The sequence below is a fragment of the Alosa pseudoharengus genome, unplaced genomic scaffold (genome assembly GCF_046254945.1).
Source record: "Alosa pseudoharengus isolate Yale_2024_CS ecotype anadromous, Long Island Sound unplaced genomic scaffold, YU_APseudo_1.1 YU_APseudo_1.1_scf_23, whole genome shotgun sequence".
Classification (NCBI taxonomy): domain Eukaryota; kingdom Metazoa; phylum Chordata; class Actinopteri; order Clupeiformes; family Clupeidae; genus Alosa; species Alosa pseudoharengus.
In genome coordinates this window covers 847014-874122 of record NW_027468685.1, presented here as the reverse complement: position 1 = coordinate 874122, position 27109 = coordinate 847014, and the positions used below count along the sequence as shown (strand labels likewise).

Here is a 27109-nt window from a genome sequence, read left to right as displayed (position 1 = left end):
GTTACATGCACACACCTTCATATACACAGACAGCCCAGCCCAGCCCATTAGAGCTCTGCCAGGTGGCTTAGAACTCTTCCAGGTGCAAGCTTAAGCAATTAGAGCTGTGATGTCACAATCGAAATTTGAATTCTGAACATTCCGCCATTCATTTCAATGGGCCCAAAAAACGCAGAAAAACGGGAATACCGCGAAAACGACAAGGGCCAGCGACACGAAATTAACAAGCAAGTTACACCGGTTCGGGCCTGAATTTTTGGAGTTCGAACTGCGTCGATAGCTCAAACGGTCTAGGAGCAGTAGTTCGGCCAAAAAGTGGGTGAACAGGAATAATAAATAAACTAGAATTGCGGTTCCGAGGAACTGCAAGAGTGGGTTTGATCAGTGGCACGGAACTCGGCCTCATCCAAGGATTCCAACGGTACCTCATTTATGAAAATCGGGCACACGGATCAAAAGTTGTCTGCATTAACGCAACATCCAATAAGCTAAAACACATAAATAACATGGTTGCTATGCTGGTTGCTATGGTGGTCGCTAGGTTGACATTACAGGGGTGGTTTCTAGGTTGTTGCTAGGGTAATTAGTTAGTTGCTAGTAAGCCATCTTAAGCTGACTGCATAAAGTGATTATTTTAAGAGATACATTTTCAAACCAGAACTGTGTATAGGTCATGGTTAAAAACGTATCAGAATCTCAGAAATAATCACGTAATGCAGCCAGTTTAAGATTTTTTAAGAAGTCAGATTTTTTAAAGGCAATCAAATTTCTGCTGACTCTCTTCTGGCTGCGGTTAAAGGCCAGCGCCTCCTGAGAGGCCTGAAGGGTCAGTTCTGAGGTTGTTGGCTGCTGGAACCGAAAAAAGGACTGCATTTTCTTAAAAGACAATGTGACTGAAGTGCGGGCAAAGTTTGCACAGAAATGTACGATTTTTCCCACCCTCATCGACCTCGTCATAAAACTTGTTTAAATGATCACACGACGCCTCCTTGCTGCTTTGTTGTCTACATCAGCATTTCTCAAACTTCTTTGACCTGAGGCCCAGTCAAGGCATACTTTGGGGTCATAGGGCCCACCTACATGAACCCACCCCCTCCTCCCAACCCCTATCAAATTGTAATGATATCACAATTATTATTTTTATACTATATTGCCTACATGCACTTCAAAACAGTCAATGTTTAAAGTGCTAAGATTGTTTACAAAAGTTTGTGAAAGCATGCACATCGGAGTACTGCTTTACTAATGTAAAATATTACCTTACTATGCACAGAGAATCACAGGCTTAGTCCCTGCCTCAGTCATTGCAAGCGCCTCTGATTTATTAATCACCACTATGTGGATACTGTTTTTAGAATTGATTTAGATTAAGTGTTAGTATAATTTGTATTTTTGTAATTTGTATTTTAGTATATTTTTATATATTGTATTAAGTGTTAGTATAATTTGTATTTTAGTATATTTAGCATATTCTTATCTTCTACTGTCCTTACTGCTTAGTTGTGTTTTTATATTATACACTTTAATTACTCTTTCTGCTGTTAAAGAATGTGTTGTGTTGTATGTATGTTGCTGAGACCTTGAATTTCCCCTGGGGATCAATAAAGTATCTATCTATCTATCTATCTATCTAAATATAATTAGGCCTACACTAGTTTCATTGTTTTTGCATTGTTGCATGATTGATATGCTATTTAATTACATTTCATTTGAATGCCTGAATGTAAGAATTCAGGAAACACAATACCAGCTTTTAACATTTCTGTTGTTAGTTTATGTAAATCACATAACACATGAACTGTTTACATACTACTGATAGCCCATTACTGTACACAATAATACTGTGCCCATTCATTAACATATATTAAACATCAGGCGTCTTGTTTACACATTTAAACCATATTTGCACTTCGAATTTCGCTTCCAAACTGTAATAACTACATCTACAAAGTCTAAAGAAGATAACCATGTAGTCTGTTCATAGATAAGATCAATTTTGACAGAACTACAGACTTCGTGAAAGTAGCCTAGTAGTCCTACATAAAAGGCTCCATATTCACTTCATTGCAAAATCGCGGTTGGTCTGTTTACACACTAAAACCATATTTACACTTCGAAATTCGCTTCCAAATTGTAGTAACTACATCTACGAAGTCTAAGGAAGATAATCATGTAGTCTGTTCATAGATAAGATACATTTTCACAGAACTACAGACTTCGTGAAAGTAGCCTAGAAGCCCTACATAAAAGGCTCCATTAACTTCATTGCAAAATCGCGGTTGGTCTGTTTACACACTAAAACCATATTTACACTTTGAAATTCGCTTCCAAATTGTAGTAACTACATCTACGAAGTCTAAGGAAGATAACCTTGTAGTCTGTTCAACGATAAGATACATTTTGACAGAACTACAGACCTCGTAAAAGTAGTACCTAAAATTAGTGTGATAAATGGCCATCACGTAGCCTAAAGCATATAGCACTAGCATATGACAACAGCAAATAGCTAACGTTTACGTTAGCCTAACTTACTTATCGTTGACGTTGACCCGACGCGTTTATAAGTTAGACCATAGACTGATAAGGACGTCCATCAAAATTCCGTGTGTATCCTGTGTATCTTTCGTGCTGCTATCCTGTTGCCTTTTCCCTGTTGTTCCGGCAACAAGGTTTTTACGCGATATTTGCCACATCCCAGAGAGTTGTTGTTTGGTGGGTCAGGTGACGAGCCGTCGAATCACAGCACAGCACCCAGAATGCATTGCAACACACCGTCTAGAAGGGACTCAGCGTTAGGTCGGCTTTAAATAGCATACAGAACCTATAGTAATATAACGTTGTCTGTAAGCTCCACAGATCGTGGCAAGACAATTGAATTGATTGTGGACTTCTTGCTGGGCAACGATGAGTAACTTGATTAGTAATGCTGCGTGGATAAGCATGATATCTGTATTAAAGTGTGTTTCTCAATGTAACAATCTATACAACTGTACACATGTCTAAGTTCAATGGAGCTAGCTGGGTATAGGACTGGGCTGAATGGATTGGTGAAATACTTTATTTATTTATTTTTTTAATGACCTATATGAACATGGTTTGGCTTTAAAAAAAAGAGGTCTCCTCTTTTTTTACATGACCTTTACACTTAGTGCTGGCAAGGCATTGAACTGGGCTGAATGGATTTGGAAAATATATATATATTTTTTTTAATGACCTGTATCAACATGGTTTGGCTTTAAAAAAAAGAGGTCTCCTCTTTTTTTACATGACCTTTACACTTAGTGCTGGCAAGGAATTGAACTGGGCTTCATTCAAGGATTCCAACGGTACCTCATTCATGAAAATCGGACATACGGGTCAAAAGTTACATGCACACACCTTCATATACACAGACAGCCCAGCCCAGCCCATTAGAGCTCTGCCAGGTGGCTTAGAACTCTTCCAGGTGCAAGCTTAAGCAATTAGAGCTGTGATGTCACAATCGAATTAGAATCCTTGAACATTCCGCTATTCATTTCAATGGGGCCCAAAAACGCCGAAAAACGGGAATACCGCGAAAACGACAAGTGCCAGCGACACGAAATCAACAAGCAAGTTACACCGGTTCGGGCCTGAATTTTTGGAGTTCGAACCGCGTCGATAGCTCAAACGGTCTAGGAGCAGTAGTTCGGCCAAAAAGTGGGTGAAAAAGAAGATATAATAAGAAAACTTAAGAAGAACAATAGTGGGCTTTCAGCCATGCTGTGGGCTTGCTGGATCAAACCCACTAATAAAGTAAACTTAAGAAGAACAATAGTGGGCTTGCTGGATCAAACCCACTAATAAATAAAGTAAACTTAAGAAGAACAATAGTGGTCTTGCTGGATCAAACCCACTAATAAATAAAGTAAACTTAAGAAGAACAATAGTGGGCTTGCTGGATCAAACCCACTAATAATAGCGGGTTATTGTTACGTGGTAGCAAATCATGTTATCAAAGAAATAGACGTAGGCTAATGTAGGAATGCACACAGACATATTGCAACAGGTAATGGTGTACACTGTAGGCCTATCTGACGAAGACCTGAGTGGTTGGAACGTTGTACTTGTACACTGGGCGCAAAGAAGACTATCCTCACATTTTTCCCTTTGCAACTGTCAAAGAAATCCCATGAACACGGGAAGGCCTAGGGAAGCCTTTACTGTACATCAGATGGCCTAAAGATTAGGCCCCTCTGCATAGCATTCAGTGATTTGCATGCAGTAATTTCAACACTGACCTTGATCTAGCCTAGTTTGGCTATTTAAAGCTACTTTATTGGCAAAACACAACACAATGTAATGAACTATAACAAAAAATAAAGGACTTAATCACACAAAGTAGGCCTACTATTTTACTGACTATAAAAATAATAATTATGTAGGAAGTTTAGAACCCAGAATTGACCTGCACACTACAAAAGTGCACCGAATTTAACACAAATGACTCAATACACTTGGAGGAGGTATGAGTCCTTTCTTTTCCAGATATCTTAGGATTTCGGCGTAGTATCGTTTCAGTATCGAGCCTCGTGATATTTATGGCAGGTATCGTATCGAAGTCATAATTTTGGTATCGTGACAACACTAGTGTGCTATTGTGGGTAATAGTCTGTGTGTGTGTGTTTTATTGTGGGTGATATGTGTGTGCGTGTGTGTGTGTGTTATTGTGGGTGGTAGTGTGTGTGTGTGTGTGTGTGTGTGTGTGTGTGTGTGTGTGTGTGTCAGTTGCTATTTGGAATAGGGGAAGCTCTGATAAAAATGGTCAATTATTAATAATATTAAGGTGCTATATTGTTCTTTGAGGGCAAAGATTATCTCAAAACCCAGAATAGACCAAACAGTATAGAGTTCTGAGACATGGCAGCTGGCTTGGCTACATTTGACCAGTTCACTTTGGGGGGAGTTTAATAGGCTATCTGGTAGCCTACTAGAGTTATTTCTCTGTGACTATTCTGTATGTTCATCTGTCTTGCTGTTGTATTTTGAATCTCCCCTGGTGAAGAAGACTATCAAATGGCTTTTTATAATTCAAGTAAAAGTTAGCATAATGTTGCCACTACACATTATATAGCGAGCTAGCCCGCTATAACCTAGCTTAGATACACAACACATTATATAGCTAGCTAGCTGGCTATGACCTAGCTTAGATACACAACACATTATATAGCTAGCTAGCCCGCTATAACCTAGCTTAAATACACAACACATTATATAGCGAGCTAGCTGGCTATGACCTAGCTTAGATACACAACCCATTATATAGCAAGCTAGCTGGCTATGACCTATACACAACACATTATATAGCGAGCTAGCTGGCAGAAACAGTCTTGTCCAGAATTGGCTAGGGATGTAGTGATGCACAGTGAATATATATGTGTGTGTGGGTGTGTGTATTGTGAATATATGTGTGTGTGTGTGTGTCTGTATTGTGAATATACTGTATGTGCTTGTGTATGTATTTTTTGGAACACTCACTCCTTGACTGGCAAGATGGCGGCGAACAGAAAAAACAAGTGAGTTGTTCAAAAACCTTTCTTTTAGGGGTGTAACGGTTTATGTATTCGTATTGAACCGAAACGGTACGGGCGTCACGGTTCGGTGCATGAATTTACATGGAGAATACACGGTATAAAAATACATAAAATTCGTGTGCGGATTAATTAATGTCATGCACATTTACTGTTAAGTAGCGAGAGTTACGGGAGTTCTTTAGCGACACCTAACGCTAATCTGTAGTCTCGCTTTAGCTCTGAAGCTCTGATTGGCGCCTATGTTTTTTTTTGTCAGGTCGTCGTTTGAGTCCGTCAGTCATTAGCAGCACTAAGGTTAGACCCCAAGAGTTAGAGGATCCGCTGGTCTCTTTAAGATCGCATGTTTGAGAACTTCAGTTACAGTAACGTTAGTACAGGCGAAAGAGTGGTGGATAAGATGAAAATGTGTGTCGGCGTTGTTCAGCAGGTATGTGAGTGGAAAAAATGCTACACATATTCGAAGCCATCACCCAGATGATGTAGGCTACCAATCACTGAAACGAGGGGAAAAAAACTTCCCCTGCGCTTCAGCAGCCTTTGGATACACATACAAATAGGGCCAAAACCTATGGCTTAAATTAAATGATTTCGTATTGACAGAAAGCTATGTAAATCGCGTGGTAATTACCTTTACCTTTATGTTGGGGAAACTTGCAACTTCTCACATGAGGAGCTGGTAGTGTTAAGTGCATAGACAGTAAAATAAACTGACAACGCTAACCAGGCTAATAAACAAACCATTCTATGGTGAGTTAACGTCAAAGGGCAAAGTCACGTGACTTCTAGTTGTAGTCTGTTTATGAAATGAAAAGAACAATTTCGTTTTTTTTAAAAAGGCAAAATAGTGTGAGATTTTCAGTTAGTAGGCTAGATTATTACTTTACACACAATGAAAAATATTGATGCAAATTGTAGACCGTTCCATATACAACTAAACACAGATGTTGAAGGTCTTGCTTAAGTGGATTTTTTTAAATAATTTTTCTATGTAATTTGCACTTTCAGAAATAAGAGATGCTGTAGGCCTATTTTCAGTTTTATAGCTGATTGTCTTATTTTGTTTACAAGTTACAGATGGAGTCTGGGTACTTATTGTACTGTTTAGCCTACATCTTACACACTTCAGGCTGTTGCAGATAGCTCAGGGAAGAGACTGTATGACACTAGGTGGTACAGCCTGAGACATGTACAAAAAAAAAAATGCTTTATGAATTTTTGTTTTGCTTTTCCCGCCATTGTACCGAACTCGTACCGAACCGTGATGTCCGAACCGAGGTATGAACCGAACCGTGACTTCTGTGTACCGTTACACCCCTACTTTCTTTTAGTAAACTCTGTGTACACCAAAAATGATCTCAATGATCGAGTTCATGTTTAGAGACACTGATGATACTTCGCTCAAGGTTTCATGTTGTGTCGAGCCTTCTTAGCGATTTTGACGCCATCTTGTATCAAAATAGTAGTGCCCCTACGATTCCCATTCAAAAGGCCATTTGACCCAGAAACGACAACATGAACAAGCTTAAAAGTGGCGCTTCGGACGTAATTATGCTTTTTAAACGAAGGTTTGACTCGGGTACATTCACAAAAACACCCTAGGATGCATTTTGGCAAAAGTTAGGCTTTAAATCCTGTTTAAAACGCTGCACACATTTGTTCAAAATCGGCCCAGACTCAAAAGGGCTTTAAAATCATGAATCGTATCGAATTGGGAGTTGAGCGTATTGTTGCATCCCTACAACTGGCTGAACCCCAGCCCCCACTGTCTGTGTGTGTGTGTGTGTGTGTGTGTGTGTGTGTGTGTGAGATGTCTGGCTGAACCCCTGTACCCACTGTGTGTGTGTGTCTGTGTGTGCGTGTGTGTGTGTGAGAGAGAGAGAGAGAAAGAGAGAGAGAGAGATGTCTGCTGGCTGCATGAGGGAGGGCATTGTTTGACATTTGTACTGGACAGCTGTAGGCAAACGTGGCCAGCCAATCAGAATGAGGCGTGGCTGCAACACAGCCAATGGGCTCAAGGCCAGTGTAGCCTGGGTGGTGGCCAGCGAATCAGAATGAGGCGTGGCTGCAACACAGCCAATGGGCTCAAGGCCAGCGTAGCCTGGGTGGTGCCAACTCTACACAGCCCGTCTCATTCACAACAACAGCAACAACGACGAGTCACCTCACTCTGCAGCATTCTGCCATGAAACTCAGGGATGGAGGGGGGGAGAGAGAGAGAGAGGGAGGGGGAGAGAGAGAGAGGGTGAGAGAGAGGAGAGAGAGAAGGTGAGAGAGAGAAGGTGAGAGAGAGGGAGAGAGAGGGAGAGGGGGAGAGAGAGAGAGGGTGAGAGAGAGAGGAGAGAGAGAAGGTGGGAGAGGGAGAGAGAGATGATAGATATATAGATAATTACTTTATTCATCTCCAAGGGAAAATTGTAGTGTAGCAAAAATAATTTCACACAGTGATCCAGGGAAGGAATTTCACGGCGGCCACGACGGCCATGGCCGTCGTAGCCCCTTGTGTTGGCCGTGAAGCCCCTTTGAAAATCAGAGGTTTACAGGCCACGGTGGCCTTGGTGCCCTTCTTTCAATATTCTGCTTTGCGTCCTACTAATAGCGATTTTTATTTAGCCTGTGGCCTGTCAAAATAATCTTAGCATTCACAGCGCAAATTAATTTAGTCTTTTACGCAGTAGAGAAAGTGACAGCGCAAGAAAGTGCGTCCAAATTCACCCATTCTTCTCAGTTGAACTACTCGCGAAGTAGCCTATTCATCACACAGACATCACAAGTATCACATGAAAGAGTTTTTTCTCAGCTTTTAAACGATGTTAGCCGATAATTGCTGTGTTGAACGGTTCGCGAGAAAAGTAAATAATATAATTCAATTTAAAGGGAAACTTGGCAGGATTTCCCCCTCTGCTGGAGAAATTGTGCATTATGCTATTTCAAACTGTGGAAAAAGGTAACGATAAAGCACATGGATTTGTTTACAAGCTAGCAAAACGGTTAGCATAAGTTTGGCAGACAATGTGGATGTTACAAGGTAAGAAACACGATTTAAAACTAGTTTCTTGTTTCTCACTTATCTTTTCGGGACGGTAGTCTCAATGTTGCAAGGTTGGTTTTCCGCCTGGGGACGCTAGGGGCAGCGGGAAAAGTCACCATTTTCACCGGAACAGGTCATTTAACCATCCAAATGATTTCTAAACGGGTTTATTACGTTGAAATAGTTGCCAAGTTCCCCTTTAATCATACATTCTACTGAAGGTTTTGCGTCCATGATCTCCCTACCCATTCATCTTGGTGGAATACTTCACGAACCCTTCTTTTAACACATGACAAACCACATATCAGAATAAACAGCAGACCTTACCGAACACAAAGGTGTAAAGCAGTCCCCTGTACAGTTAGCCGTTCCAGAGTAATCCAGTTTTGAATTTGCAGTAAATTTCGACATGCATGGATGTCTCCAAATTTGGGCTTTAAGTTTTACAATGTGTTTAAATTGTTCCACATGATTTCATAACGGGCCAAATACAAAATAAAATGTTACAAATATCGCCTAGATATCGGTAAATCAGAGGACAGCTGACTAAGAGTTTGTGAAAGTAGCCTTAATGATCACAAAATGCTAAGCATGCATCTAGGCTATTTGAGTTTCTTAAAGCTGAGCTGTGCTACATTTAAATTGTTCAATACATGATTTCATAGCAAGCCAAATATAAAATAAATTAGCCTAGATATGTTTTTATTAGATGATCAGATGATTTACAGTTATATGTAATGTCATGTTTCATGTTTTTGTAATGTTTCATACAGTGATGCAGGTCTACTGCAGTGAATAGGCTAAATACAACTTTGATCATTTTTATAGCCTACTACTGTATAGTTAACTTTGGCCTTGGTGCCCTGACATGTGGCCTTTGTGCCCCCCACCAAATATGCCCAACTGAAGGCCAAGTGGCCTTGCCCCCAGAATGGTGAAATTCCAAACCTGCAGTGATCACAGAAACACACACACAAACATTAATGAAGTAAATAATCAACATATAAACAAATATTGACATAAAGCACTAGACTCTTTAGGGGATAAGGACACATAAAGCTCTTTAGGGGATAAGGACACATAAAGCACTAGACTCTTTAGGGGATAAGGACACATAAAGCTCTTTAGGGGATAAGGACACATAAAGCACTAGACTCTTTAGGAATAAGGACACATAAAGCACTAGACTCTTTAGGGCATAAGGACACATAAAGCTCTTTAGGGGATAAGGACACATAAAGCTCTTTAGGGGATAAGGACACATAAAACACTAGACTCTTTAGGGGATAAGGACACATAAAGCTCTTTAGGGGATAAGGACACATAAAGCACTAGACTCTTTTAGGGGATAAGGACACATAAAGCTCTAGACTCTTTAGGGGATAAGGACACATCAAGCTCTTTAGGGGATAAGGACACATCAAGCACTAGACTCTTTAGGGGATAAGGACACATAAACGTTGCTGACAGGGCGAACCAGACTTGCTTCGCCCAGAAGGGACTTACAGTATTTTCCCAATGATGACCGGCGTTCTATACATTATCCTGCTCATTATACGGCTACTTGCATTTCGTTGTCTTTGTACTTGTACTCTGCACAATGACAATAAAGTTGAATCTAAAAATAAAAAAAAATCTAAAAACACTTGTATGTGTGCGTGTGTGTCTGAATCCTCTTGATTGAGAGAATCTGCTTGAACGAGCTTGCTGCATTTTTCTGTAATGTTGATCGCTCTGGCTGATCATTAGAGGGAGGACACCTGCGTGCGTGCTTTCTGTATATATTGATTTATTTGTGTGTGTGTGTGTTTGTGTGCGTGTGTGTGTGTGTGTGTGTGTGCGTGCAAGAGTGTGCATGCATGTTTGTGTGTGTGTGTGCATGCATGTGATTGTGCATGCGTGTGTGCATGCATGTGTGTGTGTGTGCGTGCATGCATGTGTGTGTGTGTATGCGTGCGTGTGTGCGTGTGTGTGTGTGTGTATGCGTGTGTGTGTATGCATGTGTGCATGTGTGTGTGTGTGTGTGTGCATGCATGTGTGTATGCATGTGTGTGTGTGTGTGTGCATGCATGTGTGTATGCATGTGTGTGTGACAGCCTACACACACATGTTGTTATGCACACTTTGGCTATTACAACACGGATTCTGGTGGCCCAATTTATTCAACAATGTAATATCTCTCTTTCTCACACACACACACACACACACACACACACACACACACACACACACACACACACACACACACACACACACACACACACTCAGCAGACATGCATGTGCAAATTTCTTCACTGTAAAGTCATGAACCATGTATGCAGCGTCTCTCTTCTGGGCCCCATAAAAACAATGAGGAAACAGAGCCATACACACACACTCCACACACACACACACACACACACACACACACTCATACACACACATACACACTCCACACACACACACACAGTAGAGAAAAAGCTGATTATAAAACACCAGTGTATGAACACGCAAGTGTCCACTCTTGCCAAGCCTCCACATTTCTGCACGGATTCCAACTCATGGAGGTGTGTGTGTGTGTGTGTGTGAGTGTGTGTGTAGTGAGTGTGTGTGTGAGTGTGTGTGTGTGTGAGTGTGTGTGTGAGTGTGTGTGAGTGTGTGTGTGTGTGTGTAGTGTGAGTGTGTGTGTAGTGTGAGTGTGTGAGTGTGTGTGTGTGTGTGTGTGTGTGTGTGTGAGTGTGTGTGTGTGTGTGTAGTGTGTGTGTGTGTGTGTGTGTGCCGCCAGGCGTCTCAGAGGCACACACAGTCATCACTCTCATCCTCGTCTCGTCAGCTTTCCAGACAAATACCAACAACCTGCACTGACGTGTTTGCTGCACCCGTGTGCTTTTCTAAAATAGACCCACCAACACACACACACACACCACACACACCACCTACACACCACACACACACACACCACCTACACACCACCCACACACACACCACCTACACACCACACACACACACCACCTACACACCACACACACACACACACACCACCTACACACTAGGGATGTGAATTTCTGCCAAAAATGCCATTTGATAATCGAGGAGCAAAAGTCGAATATCGTTCGAAAATCGGAGGGGGAAAAAAACACACACACTCACAATGACAGAACGGGAGGCCAATTTCATCTTTAGTAGGGCTGGGATAAACGATCATTTTTTAAACGATTATTCTAGCGATTATTTTTTCAGTCCGATTTGATTTGATTCGATTCGATTATCGATTATCTCCCCATTAATTGACTAATAGCAACTTATACATGTTTATTTACATATCTGAATGAACAAAAATTCCTTAACATTGCAATATATGTTTATTGCTTGAAAAATAGAAGAGATCCCTTTGCACAGCCAACTTAAAAAGGTGCTGGTGGATTGCAGGTTTTAAAGTTCATATATAAAAAGAGGTGGCCACCGCACACTGTTATATTTCTTAGTGATTTTTACTGGCGAAACGTGTTGCTCAATAAAAATCACTAAGAAATATAACAGTGTGCGGTGGCCACCTCTTTTTATATATGTTTATTGCTCTTAAGATTCCAAAATAAAAGACTATACAAGTGCAAAGTAATGCATTAGTAAGTAAGAGGTAGCATTCAATAAAGTTCAGTAGTGTATGTCTAATTGAGGGCCTGTCACTTTACGACGTTCGTGAGGGAATCCATGCAATTAACATTAACACAGTTAAAAGGCTGCTGATGTGTGGATGCAATTCATAACGTAGTTAGTTCAAATAACGGTTCATACTTCTCCATGGGACAAGCACTTTTGAGTCTTGGAAAACACTTTTCCATTTACATCGGGATTTTGCAAACATTCAGAGTCATTAAAATGAGTCCTGCATGAGTAACGAATACAAGCAGCTGCAAGTAAGCATGCTAAACTTGACATCCAAATAGTATTCTAACGTTAGCTTTGAGATACTGCTTGATTGCATTCTGTAACTTAACTTAGTACATTGAGGAGACTAAACTATGTTGTGACAAGACCTTAGCAGAGTTTACTTTAACTTTAATGCAGCAGTTTTGAACAAATTTGCGCAGAATGGTCACGTTGCTAAGCGGATTTAATAGCAATTTAGCCCACTGTGTTCTATGCAGTGCTTCTATGTGGCAACAACAATCCTTCAACAATCGTGAATATTTTGTTAAATGCACATGCAGAGGAGGAGCAGCGGGCTCGTTACGAGAGAGAGCGAGCAGGGCGAGGAAAGGCTGTGTGATTAAAAAGTGCAGCTCAATGAAATTATTTTATCTTATCTTTAATTTCAATTCAATACAATTCAGTACAACATAGAACATCAATGTGTGGTGGCCGGTTTTGATTTCGTGGTGCCCAGCCACAGATTAGTCAACGTATGGAAAACACTGAAGGTGTAAAATTAAAAATATTTAGCAGCACATGTTATGCTTGACGAATCGACGCTCATATTTTGCGTCGACGTCATCAATTACGTCGACGCGTTGTCCCAGCCCTAATCTTTAGCGATTTGTCACCAAACAAACTATTAATTGAACAAGTACTGTAACATATTCTCGTCCTATTTTACATAGTAGGCCTATGGTAACATGTCCTCGTTGTTTGTTTACATAGTAGGCCTAACATGTTCTCGTTGTTTGTTTACATAGTAGGCCTATGGTAACATGTTCTTGTTGTTTGTTTACATAGTAGGCCTATGGTAACATGTTCTCGTTGTTTGTTTACATAGTAGGCCTCTATGGTAACATGTTCTCGTTGTTTGTTTACATAGTAGGCCTCTATGGTAGGCTAATTGGAAGAAACAAAACACAATAAGCAAAGTGTGTTTCTGCATCGCCAAACCAGATGCTCGTTAGATTAAAGAAGCACTATGCAGGTCTGGTTATTCCTTCGCCGTTTCTGGGTTTTCGCCGGATTTGGGCTCGCATTTTTCACGACATAGCTCCCCCTGCAGCTTCGGTAGCAAGTGACTGCTACGCTAAACCCCCACTAGCTAGCGAGCTAGCCATCAAGAAACCAAGCTAAACACATACAGGGCTCACAATAAAACGGTCGAGCAAACACATTGTTCAAGAGACTATCAAACCACATTACAAAGACGAAGTTCACCCAAGGGTAGGCTACTTAAAATTTCAGAAGCATCAAAGCCAAGTCGGCGTCCGTTTTGCAGTCTTCTTAGAAACTACAATCTGACTACATTTTCGAGGCGCGATTGGATACTTCCGCTGAATCACATCCGGATTTACTTGGACCGGGTTCAGAAAGTTGCATATTCGTTTTTTCCACGGAGAAGCGATAGGGGGAGACGAAGCACCCACCAAACTACCCAGAAAGTGTTGTAGAACCATCAGAACGACTCTCAACCTGCATAATTGGTCTCTTAATTTTGAATATGACCATCAACTCATTCGAATGTCAATCAGCAACCGTAGGATGACATCAACAAAATTGTGCGCGCACAGACACAGACAACAGACACAGACACACATGCACACACACACACACACAGACTCACACTCACACCCTGTGCACACACACACACACACAAACACAGACTCACACTCACACCCTGTGCACACACACACAAACACAGACTCACACTCACACCCTGTGCACACACACACACACACAAACACAGACTCACACTCACACCCTGTGCACACACACACACACACACACTCACACCCTGTGTACACACACACACACACACACACTCACACCCTGTGTACACACACACACACACACACACACACACACACACACACACACATCACTGCCACCACCAGCACCCCCACCACACTCATGCACCTACTCCTTCACTGTCATTATGGCAGGAAATCTCCGCAGCCATTTGCCTGTGATTTGCATGTTCTGGGCCCCTCTTTGGATAACAGCTCCCTGAGGGAGAGCCAGGACGACAATCCTACGGATCACATCAAATCAGACCACACCAAACGCACAACATCAGACCAAACCAAACGCACAACATAACGGATCACATTAAATCAGACCAAACCAATCGCACAACATTGGGGTTAGCAGAGTTGATAACCACAGCTCCATTACGGATCACATTAAATCAGACCAAACCAATCGCACAACATTGGGGTTAGCAGAGTTGATAACCACAGCTCCATGGGTGGAATTCACCTGCCCCCTTCAGGGCTCCAGACTAACTTTTTGCACTGGTTGCGCTGGGTGCACTGGTTGCGCTGGTTGCACTGGTTGCACTGGTTGTGCTGGTTGTGCTGGTTGCACTGGTTGTGCTGGTTGCACTGGTTGCACTGGGTGCACTGGTTGTGCTGGTTGTGCTGGTTGTACTGGTTGTGCTGGTTGCACTGGTTGCGCTGGGTGCACTGGTTGCGCTGGTTGCGCTGGTTGCACTGGTTGCGCTGGTTGTACTGGTTGCACTGGGTGCGCTGGGTGCACTGGGTGCGCTGGGTGCGCTGGGTGCACTGGTTGCGCTGGTTGCACTGGGTGCGCTGGGTGCACTGGGTGCGCTGGGTGCACTGGGTGCGCTGGTTGCGCTGGTTGTGCTGGTTGCACTGGTTGTGCTGGTTGCACTGGTTGTGCTGGTTGCACTGGTTGCACTGGTTGTGCTGGTTGTGCTGGTTGCGCTGGTTGCGCTGGTTGCGCTGGTTGTGCTGGTTGCACTGGTTGCACTGGTTGCGCTGGTTGCACTGGTTGCACTGGTTGTGCTGGTTGTGCTGGTTGCACTGGTTGCGCTGGTTGTGCTGGTTGCGCTGGTTGTGCTGGTTGTGCTGGTTGCGCTGGTTGCACTGGTTGTGCTGGTTGTGCTGGTTGCACTGGTTGTGCTGGTTGCACTGGTTGTGCTGGTTGTGCTGGTTGCACTGGTTGTGCTGGTTGTGCTGGGTGCACTGGTTGCGCTGGTTGCACTGGTTGTGCTGGTTGCACTGGTTGCACTGGTTGCACTGGTGCGCCTAACTTTTTTTCTTAGGTGCAGCAGCACAAAAGTTAGGTGCACCCAAATTTTCAACCACATCGCATTTAACACCGCAGCAGGTTCACTTTTTTTCCTTAATTACTGTCCTATATAGGTTGTCCTATGACTTATGATTTACAATTCTACAAGAAAAGTAACTTAATGAAGTGTTGGTGCTTTAAGTGCTCCACTGAGCTGAAATTTAAACTTAAAACATCTCAAGATGAATTAAATAAAAATAACAGTGAGTAAATTAACAGTGCACGTCTTTTAAGGGCTTCAAACTGCACATATCATGGCTCAATGTCTTACATACTATCCTTCATGATCTTTAGGCCTTGGCTAAACCAGCTCGCCAGGCTAGCATCTTCTATAGAAATGTATTTGAGCACAATTTAAAGAGATGTTCCAAGTAGCCTGGGGGATTTTTATGTGATTTTGCAATGATGATTGCAATAATCATTTGACAGCCCCACAATGCAATTTACTTTTTAATTTTAGTATTTTTAAATTTTCAATAAGAACATCACTATGGTTAATGCAGTAACGAAATGGTAGGCCTATTATTATAGGCTATTGCAATGACTTGCCATGCTCGATCTAAATGTGTCCATTCAAATGACCATACACAATGACCACAGTTATACATGCAGGGAATATTCGGGCTTTAAATGTAGCAGCGATATTCGGTTTGCGCCAAATACCTGATTAAATTGATTGATGCCATCAGAATGAGTTTACACAACTCGCGCGCAAAACGAATATTGTTGTTGAAAACCGGGTTACTCCCTGCATGTAACTGCGGTCAATGACGCACTCCTTTTCGGCGATATCATAGATAGATAGATAGATAGATAGATACTTTATTGATCCCCAGGATATCTGTATCTCTGTCGTTCGGGAAGGCCTTGTATGCATTGTTTGCAATTTTAGGACGTCTTTTCATCTGCAATGACTCCTATAAATTTGGCGCAAGTGGCATTACTGTACGTCAGGTTTACGTTCAAACTATTTTTCTGGTAAATAATTATTTCGGACTGAACTTGGTGAAGGGAAGTTTCACTAGGCCTATCGTAGGCAACGATAAACTTGATCATCATCTCGGGCTCGTCTGATCGGTTTGCTGCTGCCAGCCGCCGAAAGGCAGTGGGGAGAGGGGACATTTATCTCGGCCTATGTGACCACACTGTAATGCAACTACATCCACTGTTTATCTGACGGGTCTCTGACCTCCCTCTCTCTCTCTCTGCAGCACACGCATTTTCAAATTTACACACAGGCACTGGGCCACGGCCAATCAGAGGGGAGGTCCCGCCCTTCACTATCTGTGATTTGTTTAAACCACGATATTGACGATATTGGCAAAATATGTGTCTGTTATTGAACCAAAGGTAGAGTTTCAATGCGGACACTTTTTCCTCTCTCGAATAGCTGGTCGCACCAGTGTCGCACTTTTGAAAAATTAGGTCGCATATGCGACCAAATTGGACGCACTCTGGAGCCCTGCCCTTGGCAGTAACAGGTAGTGATGGGCAAATGAAGCTTTGGTGAACCACTGAACCGCTGCAGTGTGAAGCTAGTGACACTAGCTGGAAAAAAAAGATGGCTGCCACACATACATTTTTCAACATAAAATTTAAACCAGTATTTTTGGTTCCATATACTGGTTTGGGTAAGGGTAACGTTAGAGCACCTGTAGAGTATGTTTGGTTCCATATACTGGTTTGGGTAAGGGTAACATTAGAGCACCTGTAGAGGGAGGTAAGAGTAACGTTAGGGTAACGTTAGAGCACCTGTAGAGGGAGGTAAGAGTAACATTAGGGTAAGAGTATGTTTGGTTCCATATACTGGTTTGGGTAAGGGTAACGTTAGAGCACCTGTAGAGGGAGGTAAGAGTAACGTTAGGGTAACGTTAGAGTATGTTTGGTTCCATATACTGGTTTGGGTAAGGGTAACGTTAGAGCACCTGTAGAGTATGTTTGGTTCCATATACTGGTTTGGGTAAGGACTTTTATGTTGATCTACATGTGGTGGTCATATTGGATTAGCTTCATACTGGTTCGCTAGCTTCACACTGCTATCTTTCAGTGGGTCACCAAAGCTTCATTTGCCCATCACTACTAACAGGATAGCTATAGGGTATAATATGATACTGATACTAACAGGATAGGTATAGGGGTGTGTGTGTGTGTAGTGTAAAGGGCAAAAACCAAAACATCAGCAACAGTATAGGAATGACCAACATGGAACTTTACATTTTAAAATCTAAAAATATTTTTGCCAATATCAGCATAATCAATATAAGTATCAATATCAATATAAATATAAGATAGTGGATGTGAAAACAACCCATAAAAGGACTGTGTCATAGTGTGTTCAGAGATAATGAGATTAATAAAGATTTTAGAATGGATACTGTTGAATAGTTTGCTAGGTTACAGTATTTCATTGTTGCTTTACCCAAATCCTTTTTCTTTTATCATTCTGTGCATGTTACCTGCATTTGCTTACAGGTGTTTGCCACATTGCTAAAGCCAAATTAAATAGCCTAGTTATCATTTACCAGCTTCAAATCTGAGGTTGATTTTTTTCAGTTGAATCAGGCTAGGCTACCTTGTTTTCAATTGCAATATCCTGACATTTTATTAGCGATAAAATCAGTTGAATCAGGCTAGGCTACATAGCTTTCAATTGGAATATCCTGACATTTTATTAGCGATAAAATCAGTTGAATCAGTCCTGACATTTTATTAGCGATAAAATCAGTTGAATCAGTCCTGACATTTTATTAGCGATAAAATCAGTTGAATCAGGCTAGGCTACATAGCTTTCAATTGCAATATCCTGACATTTTATTAGCGATAAAATCAGTTGAATCAGGCTAGGCTACATAGCTTTCAATTGCAAAATATCCTGACAGTAGGCCTACGTGACGTGAAGCCGGTGGTGTGCTGTGGTGTGAAGCGTGATGCAACGCAACGTTTAGAGCAGACCTTTTGGTGTGCAGCATGATGCAACGTTTAGAGCAGACCTTTTGGTGTGCAGCGTGATGCAACGTGATGCAACGTGACGTTTACAGCAGACCTTTTGGTGTGCAGCGTGACGTTTAGAGCAGACCTGTGAGTGTGTGTGTGTGTGTGTGAGGATTCTCTCTATTAGTACACTGTGGGATGAGGATGCTGGCCACTCATTTGGGTCTTACGAGCTGGACACAGACAGAGAGAAGAGAGTGATGCAGAGAGACAGAGGAGAGAGTGATGCAGAGGGAGAGGGGAGAGAGAAGATAGTGATGCAGAGAGAGAGAAGAGAAAGAGGAGAGAGAGAGAGAAGATAGTGATGCAGAGAGAGAGGAGAGAGAGATGCAGAGAGACAGAGAAGATAGAGAGATGCAGAGAGAGAGAAGAGAAAGAGGAGAGAGAGAGAGAGATGCAGAGGGAGAGATGCAGAGAGAAGAGAAAGAGGAGAGAGAGAGGAGAGAGTGATGCAGAGGGAGAGAGAAGATAGAGTGATGCAGAGAGAGGAGAGAGAAGATAGAGTGATGCAGAGAGAGAGAGAAGATAGAGTGATGCAGAGAGAGAAGTGAAAGAGAGGAGAGAGTGGCAAACAAAAAGTATTAAAGTAATAAATGATCATGTCTAATGTGAGAAATACGTGATAAACTGCAGGTGGATGACTGCTAACTGCCTCTGAGGTGTGTGTGTGTGTGTGGGTGTGTTATCAGAAGCCACTTCAAAGGCCACAACTCTGGAACAGTTACAAAACCAACGCTGACATCAGGAAACATCTCCAGTGCTCACTCCAGTATTGTTCCATATCTAGATGGACCCCCCCCCCCCACCACCACCCTGGACACACACACACACACACATTACACACACACACGCACACACACACACACACACACAAACACACACACACAGACAGCCATCATGATAAGAGAGAGTGTGAGGGAATAGATGAGACCATGAGCGGCACTGGCTGGCGTGCGTGTGTGTGTGTGTGTGTGTGTGTGTGTGTGCGTGTGTGTGTGCGTGTGTGTGTGTGTGTCCAGGGTGGTGGTGGGGGGGGGGGGTCCATCTAGATATGGAACAATACTGGAGGCCTAGGAAGAAATGGAGGCTCACACGGTTGACACACACACGCACACACACACACATACACACACACATACACACACACACACCCACACACACACACACAGTTCAAGGCTCCAATAGCGTGCCTGCCTGCCTGCATGGAGGCTGCCTGGGCCAAATGATTAGGCCTCCGTGTGCATACAAACTAGGACAAAACAATAGCACAATTCACACACACACTCACACACACACATTCACACTCTCTCATACACACACTCACTCACACACACACTCACTCTCACATGCATACACTCACACACTCACTCACACACACACATTCACACTCTCTCATACACACACACACACACTCTCATACTGTACACGAGCAATCTCTCTCTCTCTCTCTCTCTCACACACACACACACACACACTCACACACACACACACACTCACTCACTCACTCACTCACACGCATACACTCACACACTGTACACAAGCAATCTCTCTCTCTCTCACACACACACACACACACACTTGAATTTCCCCTTGGGGATCAATAAAGTATCTATCTATCTGTCTATCTATCACACAGACACACACTCACACAGACATTACTTCCAAAAACATGCGAATCACACACACACACACTCTCTCTCTCTCTCTCGCTCTCACACACAGACATTACTTCCAAAAACATGCACATGCGCACGCACAAACGCACACGCACACACACACACATCCAAAAATGATGTACACCTTCAGAAAGTTGTGTGAATGCACACACTCAACCCAAATTTGAGCATACATTGTATGCACACACACACACACACACATCGTCCATTGTGATGGTTGACCGACATCACGATGGGAAGCAACCATCGTGATGTCACGCCCCCACAGGCCTGACACGCAGCAAGTGCGCCTCCGTGCTGGCAATCTTTCACAAGAAACGGACAACCGGACAACAACCATTTTGTAAAAAGAAATTGTTCATTTAATACGTCAACAAATCATCTGCAAAATCCGTGCCATTCCGCAGGTATAAGACAATTCTGTTTTCATGTGTAGATTCCGTGATTGCGTCTGCGTTTTCCACATCACAATGGACCATCTTAGGGCCTTCATGTTGGAGATTGAGTGAGATTTGAGACTGTTTGTTCATGTTGGAGATTGAGTGAGATTTGAGACTGTTTGTTCATGTTGGAGATTGATTGAGATTTGAGACTGTTTGTTCACGTTGGAGATTGAGTGAGATTTGAGACTGTTTGTTCACGTTGGAGATTGAGTGAGATTTGAGACTGTTTGTTCACGTTGGAGATTGAGTGAGATTTGAGACTGTTTGTTCACGTTGGAGATTGAGTGAGATTTGAGACTGTTTGTTCATGTTGGAGATTGAACTCTCTGCCTTCTATTCACAACATTTTTGAGAACTTTAATAAAGTGCTTCGTTTCATTTCAACGCACTCTAGATTATGATCACCAGATGAGAAAACGAGTCAAACTACAAATAAAAAACAAAACAATACTTGTTAAGTAGTCAGATTGAAAACGGATTCATTGACAGCACACTTGCAAGTAGGGATGGAACGCATACGGTATAATGGTAAACCGATAAAAATGTTGACGATAATAATTACCGTTTTCATTTCAAACATCATGATTATCCCTGTTGATTACCGCGGTGTGGAAACCGTGTGTTTAATCCTTCCCAGCTTCATCCGAGCCTGCTTTTGACATACAGTAGGCCTGCTACAATGGAACAATCTGGTACCCTACTGATTCTGTTGTCTAATTGATGGTTTTAATTGTGGCACAAAGCCAATTAAACATGACCAAGGAAAAAGTTAATTGGTGTTGTAACTGGCTAGTAAAATTTCAAAACAATCTCCATAAAAGCATCTAATGCACCATATATTCCTAAATATGTATTTTAGATACATATCTCAGTTTACTTATTGTAGAAACTAAATCCAAATTAATCCATCCATGACCCAGTTTAGCTTTCCTGGTGGAATCAATACATATTTCTATTGATGATCACCTTGGTTATTGTTTGGGTTTAGAGCACATTTTTTGGTCTTCATTAAAACATTCAAACAATTGTATCCACGGAACCCCAAATATGTGCCACAAAACTGTATGAGGAAAAGGCACCTTCACCATTCCTTGCTCAGCTTCGCTTGTAGTTGTGTTGTGTACCAAGAGCAAAAGCATGGCAAAAACAAGAAGTGAAGTTTATTTGATTGGTCCCACCATACCAGAATTAGTTGGATCAAATCTGCCATCTATTAGAATGGAAGATCACTGACGGATCTATCCAGACTGCAAAAAGTCAACACTGGCTGCTGAGCATCAGAAATGAGGGATTGTTGAAAACTTTTTGAGATTGTTGTCATTGTTGTCATGTCAGTGTTGCTTGATTTCAATATAATGTAGTTCATTTGCAGCAACTTTTAATATTACTTGCATATCACAATAACGCAGCACAGCTTAACATAGGCAATCTTCCACATGATTGAGCTACCTCTAAATATAATTTTTTTGTCAAAATGTTTGCATTTTTGTAATTTTGAAGTTAAAAGGAACATTTTAAAAGGTTAAGACACTAACATTTTTGCAAACCCTACTCAGCACCCCCTCTATGAGCACCCCCAGATGAAAATGAGTTCCAGCGTCCCTGGTTAAATGTTGCACTTTTGATAAGGTTTTGCCTATATTTTGTAATAGTAAATGCTGTCACACTTTTTGAAACTATTTCAGCCTATTAGTCCTTTCTGAACATATTGAACACACTTTTAAAAATATCGCGATAATACCGAAAACCGTGATAATTTTGGTCACTATAACCGTGTGAGGTTAAATTTTCATATTGTTACATCCCTACTTGCGAGACAACTCTGAAAGCCCTCTGTTTGGATGGGCCCAGGCCAATCCAGGACCACCTGTAGCTACACTGCTGACACAGTCTACAAACACACACACACACACTTTCCCCCTCTCACTATTCCTCTCTCACATACACTGCCTGAGTTTTGTACATAACCACATACATACACCCAGTCTCTCTCTCTCTCTCTCTCTCTCTCACACGCACACGCACACACACACACAAAGTCCCCAGCTGCATGTTTTTGGGGAGCACATAGGATCTCCATCACTTGCCTTGCATTAAAATGGCTCTGGTCATTCAAATGGTCACTGTTTCAATGCCCGTACCATAGCAGTGGTCATTCAGCTCCAATCAGTAACGCTGACTGTGTCTCCACTTCAAAACCACAAACCTGGGGTCCTACCAAACTGCTGCAAAATGACCCCCATTTAAGGAGAGAGGCAGAGAGAGAGAGAGAGAGAGAGAGAGAAGAGGAGAAAGAGAGAGAGCGAGAGAGAGAGGAGAAAGAGAGAGAGAGGAGAAAGAGAGGCAGAGAGAGAGAGAGAGAGAGAGAGAGAGAGAAGAGAGGAGAGGAGAAAGAGAGAGAGCAAGAGAGAGATGAGAGGAGAAAGAGAGAGGCAGAGAGAGAGAGAGAGAGGAGAGGAGAAAGAGAGAGAGAGAGAGAGAGAGAGAGAAGAGGAAAGGAGAAAGAGAGAGGCAGAGAGAGAGAGAGGAGAGGAGAAAGAGAGAGAGAGAGGAGAAAGAGAGAGAGAGAGAAGAGGAAAGGAGAAAGAGAGGCAGAGAGGAGAAGAGAGGAGAAGAGAGGAGAGAGAGAGAGAGAGAGAGGAGAGAAGAGAGAGAGAGAGAGAGAGAGAGAGAGAGAGAGAAAGAGAGGAGAATTGCATTATAACATCTGGCAGAAATTGAGTTGTCGGCCCATTCTGATGCCCGTATCATGTTGACAGGAGGTTGATGGATCTGACGAGGAGCCTTTGATGAAGGCCAAGCGTAACTAATGCCCTCAAGTACGCATCTCATGCTGCCTGGAGCACACGTGAACACAAACGCACACGCACACACACACACACACACACACACACACACACACAAACTGAAGGATAGATGAATACGTTCAATGTCTTTTGTGCCGACCAACATTTGTGGATGTAGTTATTTAGGTGCACACATGCACAACCTTCTAAAAGGGCTCACATTCAGTACAAAACAAACAGATGAACAGATACACACACACACACACACTCACAGTGACCGTGACAAACAGGGTCTGTAACAACATTCCGTTTGGGAATTTACCCTCCGTTTGAGAACATTACCCTCCATGAAGGCGTCTTCTGTCCACACACAGAGACAGAGACAGAGATAGAGAGAGATATCAATAAAATATAGAAATTGGGGGAAATTTCTGGAATGCCTTTGGTGACTGTGGAAGCTTTAGGTCAAACCCTACGAGCACGGTTGATAGGTCAAACCCTACGAGCACGGTTGATAGGTCGAACCCTACGAGCACGGTTGATAGGTCGAACCCTACGAGCACGCGACCTCGAACTTGATAATGTGGGCAATTGACATGTCAGCGTGTGAACATGAACTGTCTTCTTGGCTGAATGCTTGTTGTTTGGCTCAGGGGCACAGAATGGTCACGATCCCAATTATAAGGCCTCCCTCTCCCTCCTCATCGATGGTTACCATGCCCATTTGGCAACAGGAATCACAACAGCTGGTAGCAGGCAGAGCAACTGACTGATCAACTGACTGACTGACGGATTGATAGCCATGTTTAGGACAAGATGGCACCCAGACAGCTGCCCAGACTTGCTCACAAACCACCAAACAGCCATATGGGAAAACACAATGCAGAGGTCAGAGCAGCAAACACCAGGACAGGCCTCTCCAATAATATCACTGGCCTGGACACATGGGACTCATAGTGGGCTCTGGAGAATATAGGCTAATAATGTGCTGGTCATTAACCTCCACTAACATAACATATTATGTAACAACACGAGTCTGGGAATGAGAAATGCTGATTATTAATGTGGATCCTAATTAGAAACAATAGAGCAGCGACATGAATTACCACAGTAGCCAGTCACAGTGAATATCCCACACTGACCATGCAGAAAAATAGCCCACAACATCTCATTCCATTAGACTCGCCCACAATATCAGTGGTCAACGTCAAAGTTCTTATGCTAATCTGAAGTAGGCTACCAGGCTATGGCATTAAGTATGTTACACTTCAACGGCATAATAAAGGGAGACATGGCGACATTTAGGCCATCGCCAATCCTGCGCAGAAAGATATTAGGCTATCGACTGACTGATAATGTTCGGATCGTAAGTTTGCTTGTCATCGGGGGAATTCATTCGGAGACGAGCAGATTAACTATTATTGTACACAAACAACACCGTAAGAACGCAGCAACAGATAGCCTACATACATGGAGATTAATTGGCCGTTTAACTGCCATCGACTGGATTGATGAACTTACATCGTCAAGGCAGCTGTTGACAGCCTCACCATCTTGCGAATTAACTTCAGCTCTTGCAGGGCGCCGCTGCAAAGTCGGTCGTTTGACCTGGAATAGCCTCGTCGGCAGCTAGGCAGAATCTGTGATCGCCCAGGATTCTGATCGCATGTAACGAAATCCCTGATCTATGGCAAGCTAGGAGGGACATTAATGTCACATTTATTCCCACTCAGTTCTGCGCGACCATGCAGACCAGCGAAAAACAGTAGTGCTCCAGTGTTCCAGTTTATAGCTCCGAGTGAACAGTGTCGTATTGTTTCCCGTTGCCACTTGTTAATTCGCCATTTGAAGAAGAAAGCGAATAGCCTATTTTCGCGTCCTAAGGTAGACAGAATGAGCAACCATTTAAAAAGCAACCAAACGTCTACCCCGTGCACGTTGAAAAAGTAAAGTTGACTTGTCACTACGTAATGGCTCTACGTCCATATCAAGCAGCAAAAGCTAAAGCATGTAGGCTACACGCCGTCCTAAAAGTCATTGCTGTTTCAGACAAGCTAGGAGGCTAGAGAAATGAATTAGGCCATTAGTCAACTAGAGATAGGCCTAGGCTAACATGTTGATTATAATAGCACAATCATAAGCCAACGTGAGTGGAAGATGGCATAACATGTAGGGTAGGCTATATTTTCAGAAAGCATAGCCATGACTATATTTCCTTACACAACCACACTATTCGTGAGGTGTTGCCTATGTTGCGAAAACAAAACTGGGCCAACAAGCGTGGCTTCAGAAGTTTCGTTTCGTTTTAGAAATGTAGGCAGACCAAGACAAGTCAAGAATTCTGAACTGTCCATGCAATCATCAACACGGACTGTGAAGTAGCCTACCCAATGATTTTAACGCGTTCATGGCTGGCTGCGTTAAAATAAAACAAAAATAAGACACATCGACACCAGGTTAAAATAACATTTGGACCAAAAACATAAGTGCACTTAGTAAGTCATAGAACAATATGTTAAATACAACTACATGCGCATTTGTAAGCGCAAATTCTTGGTCGCCGTGAAAATTTCTGTACACAACCGAACCCCACAGCTCATAGGCTATCTAAAAGCGTGTCAGTTCCGTTCGCTGCAACCATGATATGAAACGGATATCAAACGTATCCTACCGTAAACTTTGACTACATCAAAACAACTCGTCAATCATCAAGTGCGGGTCTCAGGCGTCTGTAGCAAACGTGATCTCAGAAACGCAGATGTGTCTGGGTCATTTGCATTTCTGTACATCCATCCCGGAATTGGCTCCCAACGCTGAACCGCGAAAAGAAGCTACACGCATTTACATACATAAGATAGCCTACTCACACACACAATGACACACAAACGACTCACCTCAGGGGCTGGGAACCAGTTCTGGCCAACACAACAACGACAGTAATCCTTCTCATCAGGAGCGGTGAGAGTGAAGCTCTACCTGCGAGCGGCCAGACCGAGCTGGACGGCTGCGCGACGTGGCCTGAGATGACCCACCCGAACGAGCGCGCGAGACTCGTAAGCAGATTACGGACTTCAACATGGAACCCGTGGCTACAGCACCCCGACTGTTCGCTACGGGGAATGAGCGAGCGAGCGAGCTTTCGGAAGAACTCCCCCTGACACAGTTAGGCATGAATTCTAAGAAGGGCGCGTTACTCAGAGTTGTTAGGTTGGTTAATAGCCTATTGTAGCCTACAATTGGTTTATTGGTAATTACTTGGTAAATCAGAATTATGTGAAATTTAAATAGGCTAATAAAATCATGAACAAACGTGTGTGACTTGTGCCAATTTGAATGTGTGAATGACTATTGTATAGACTACTTACAATATAAGGTAGGCTAGGCTATATAACCTATTATTATTATAGGTAAAGGCAACTATAATAATAAAGAAAACATCAGGAAACAGTCACACAATTGGCATGGTCAGTTCCTTATGAAAGCATGTTAAAAATGTACACCTAAACTTTCTAAACTTTCTGTCACTAAATCAGGAATAATGAATTACCATAACGGATATGTAATCATCCCACCTCTTGTAACTTTCAGCTCAAGTGCTTAACACCATGTCTTATTCTCTACACCCGACTATCATATGCATTTG

General features: G+C 42.6%; 1 protein-coding gene across 4 annotated transcripts in view; it reads right to left on the bottom strand.

Annotated features, from left to right (window-relative positions):
* Window positions 1–26557, bottom strand: part of LOC143140297 (thyroid hormone receptor beta) — a 198802-nt gene extending 172245 nt beyond the window's left edge. For 2 of the 4 annotated variants that reach the window (XM_076301077.1, XM_076301080.1), the window contains exon 1: window positions 26361–26557. The gene's annotated coding sequence lies outside the window, so the exon portion shown is untranslated. Of the gene's footprint in view, window positions 1–24987; window positions 25823–26137; window positions 26341–26360 lie in introns of those variants that run through there. The other 2 variants (XM_076301078.1, XM_076301079.1) reach the window with 2 other exon arrangements.
* Between the last annotated feature and the right edge of the window lie 552 nt (window positions 26558–27109).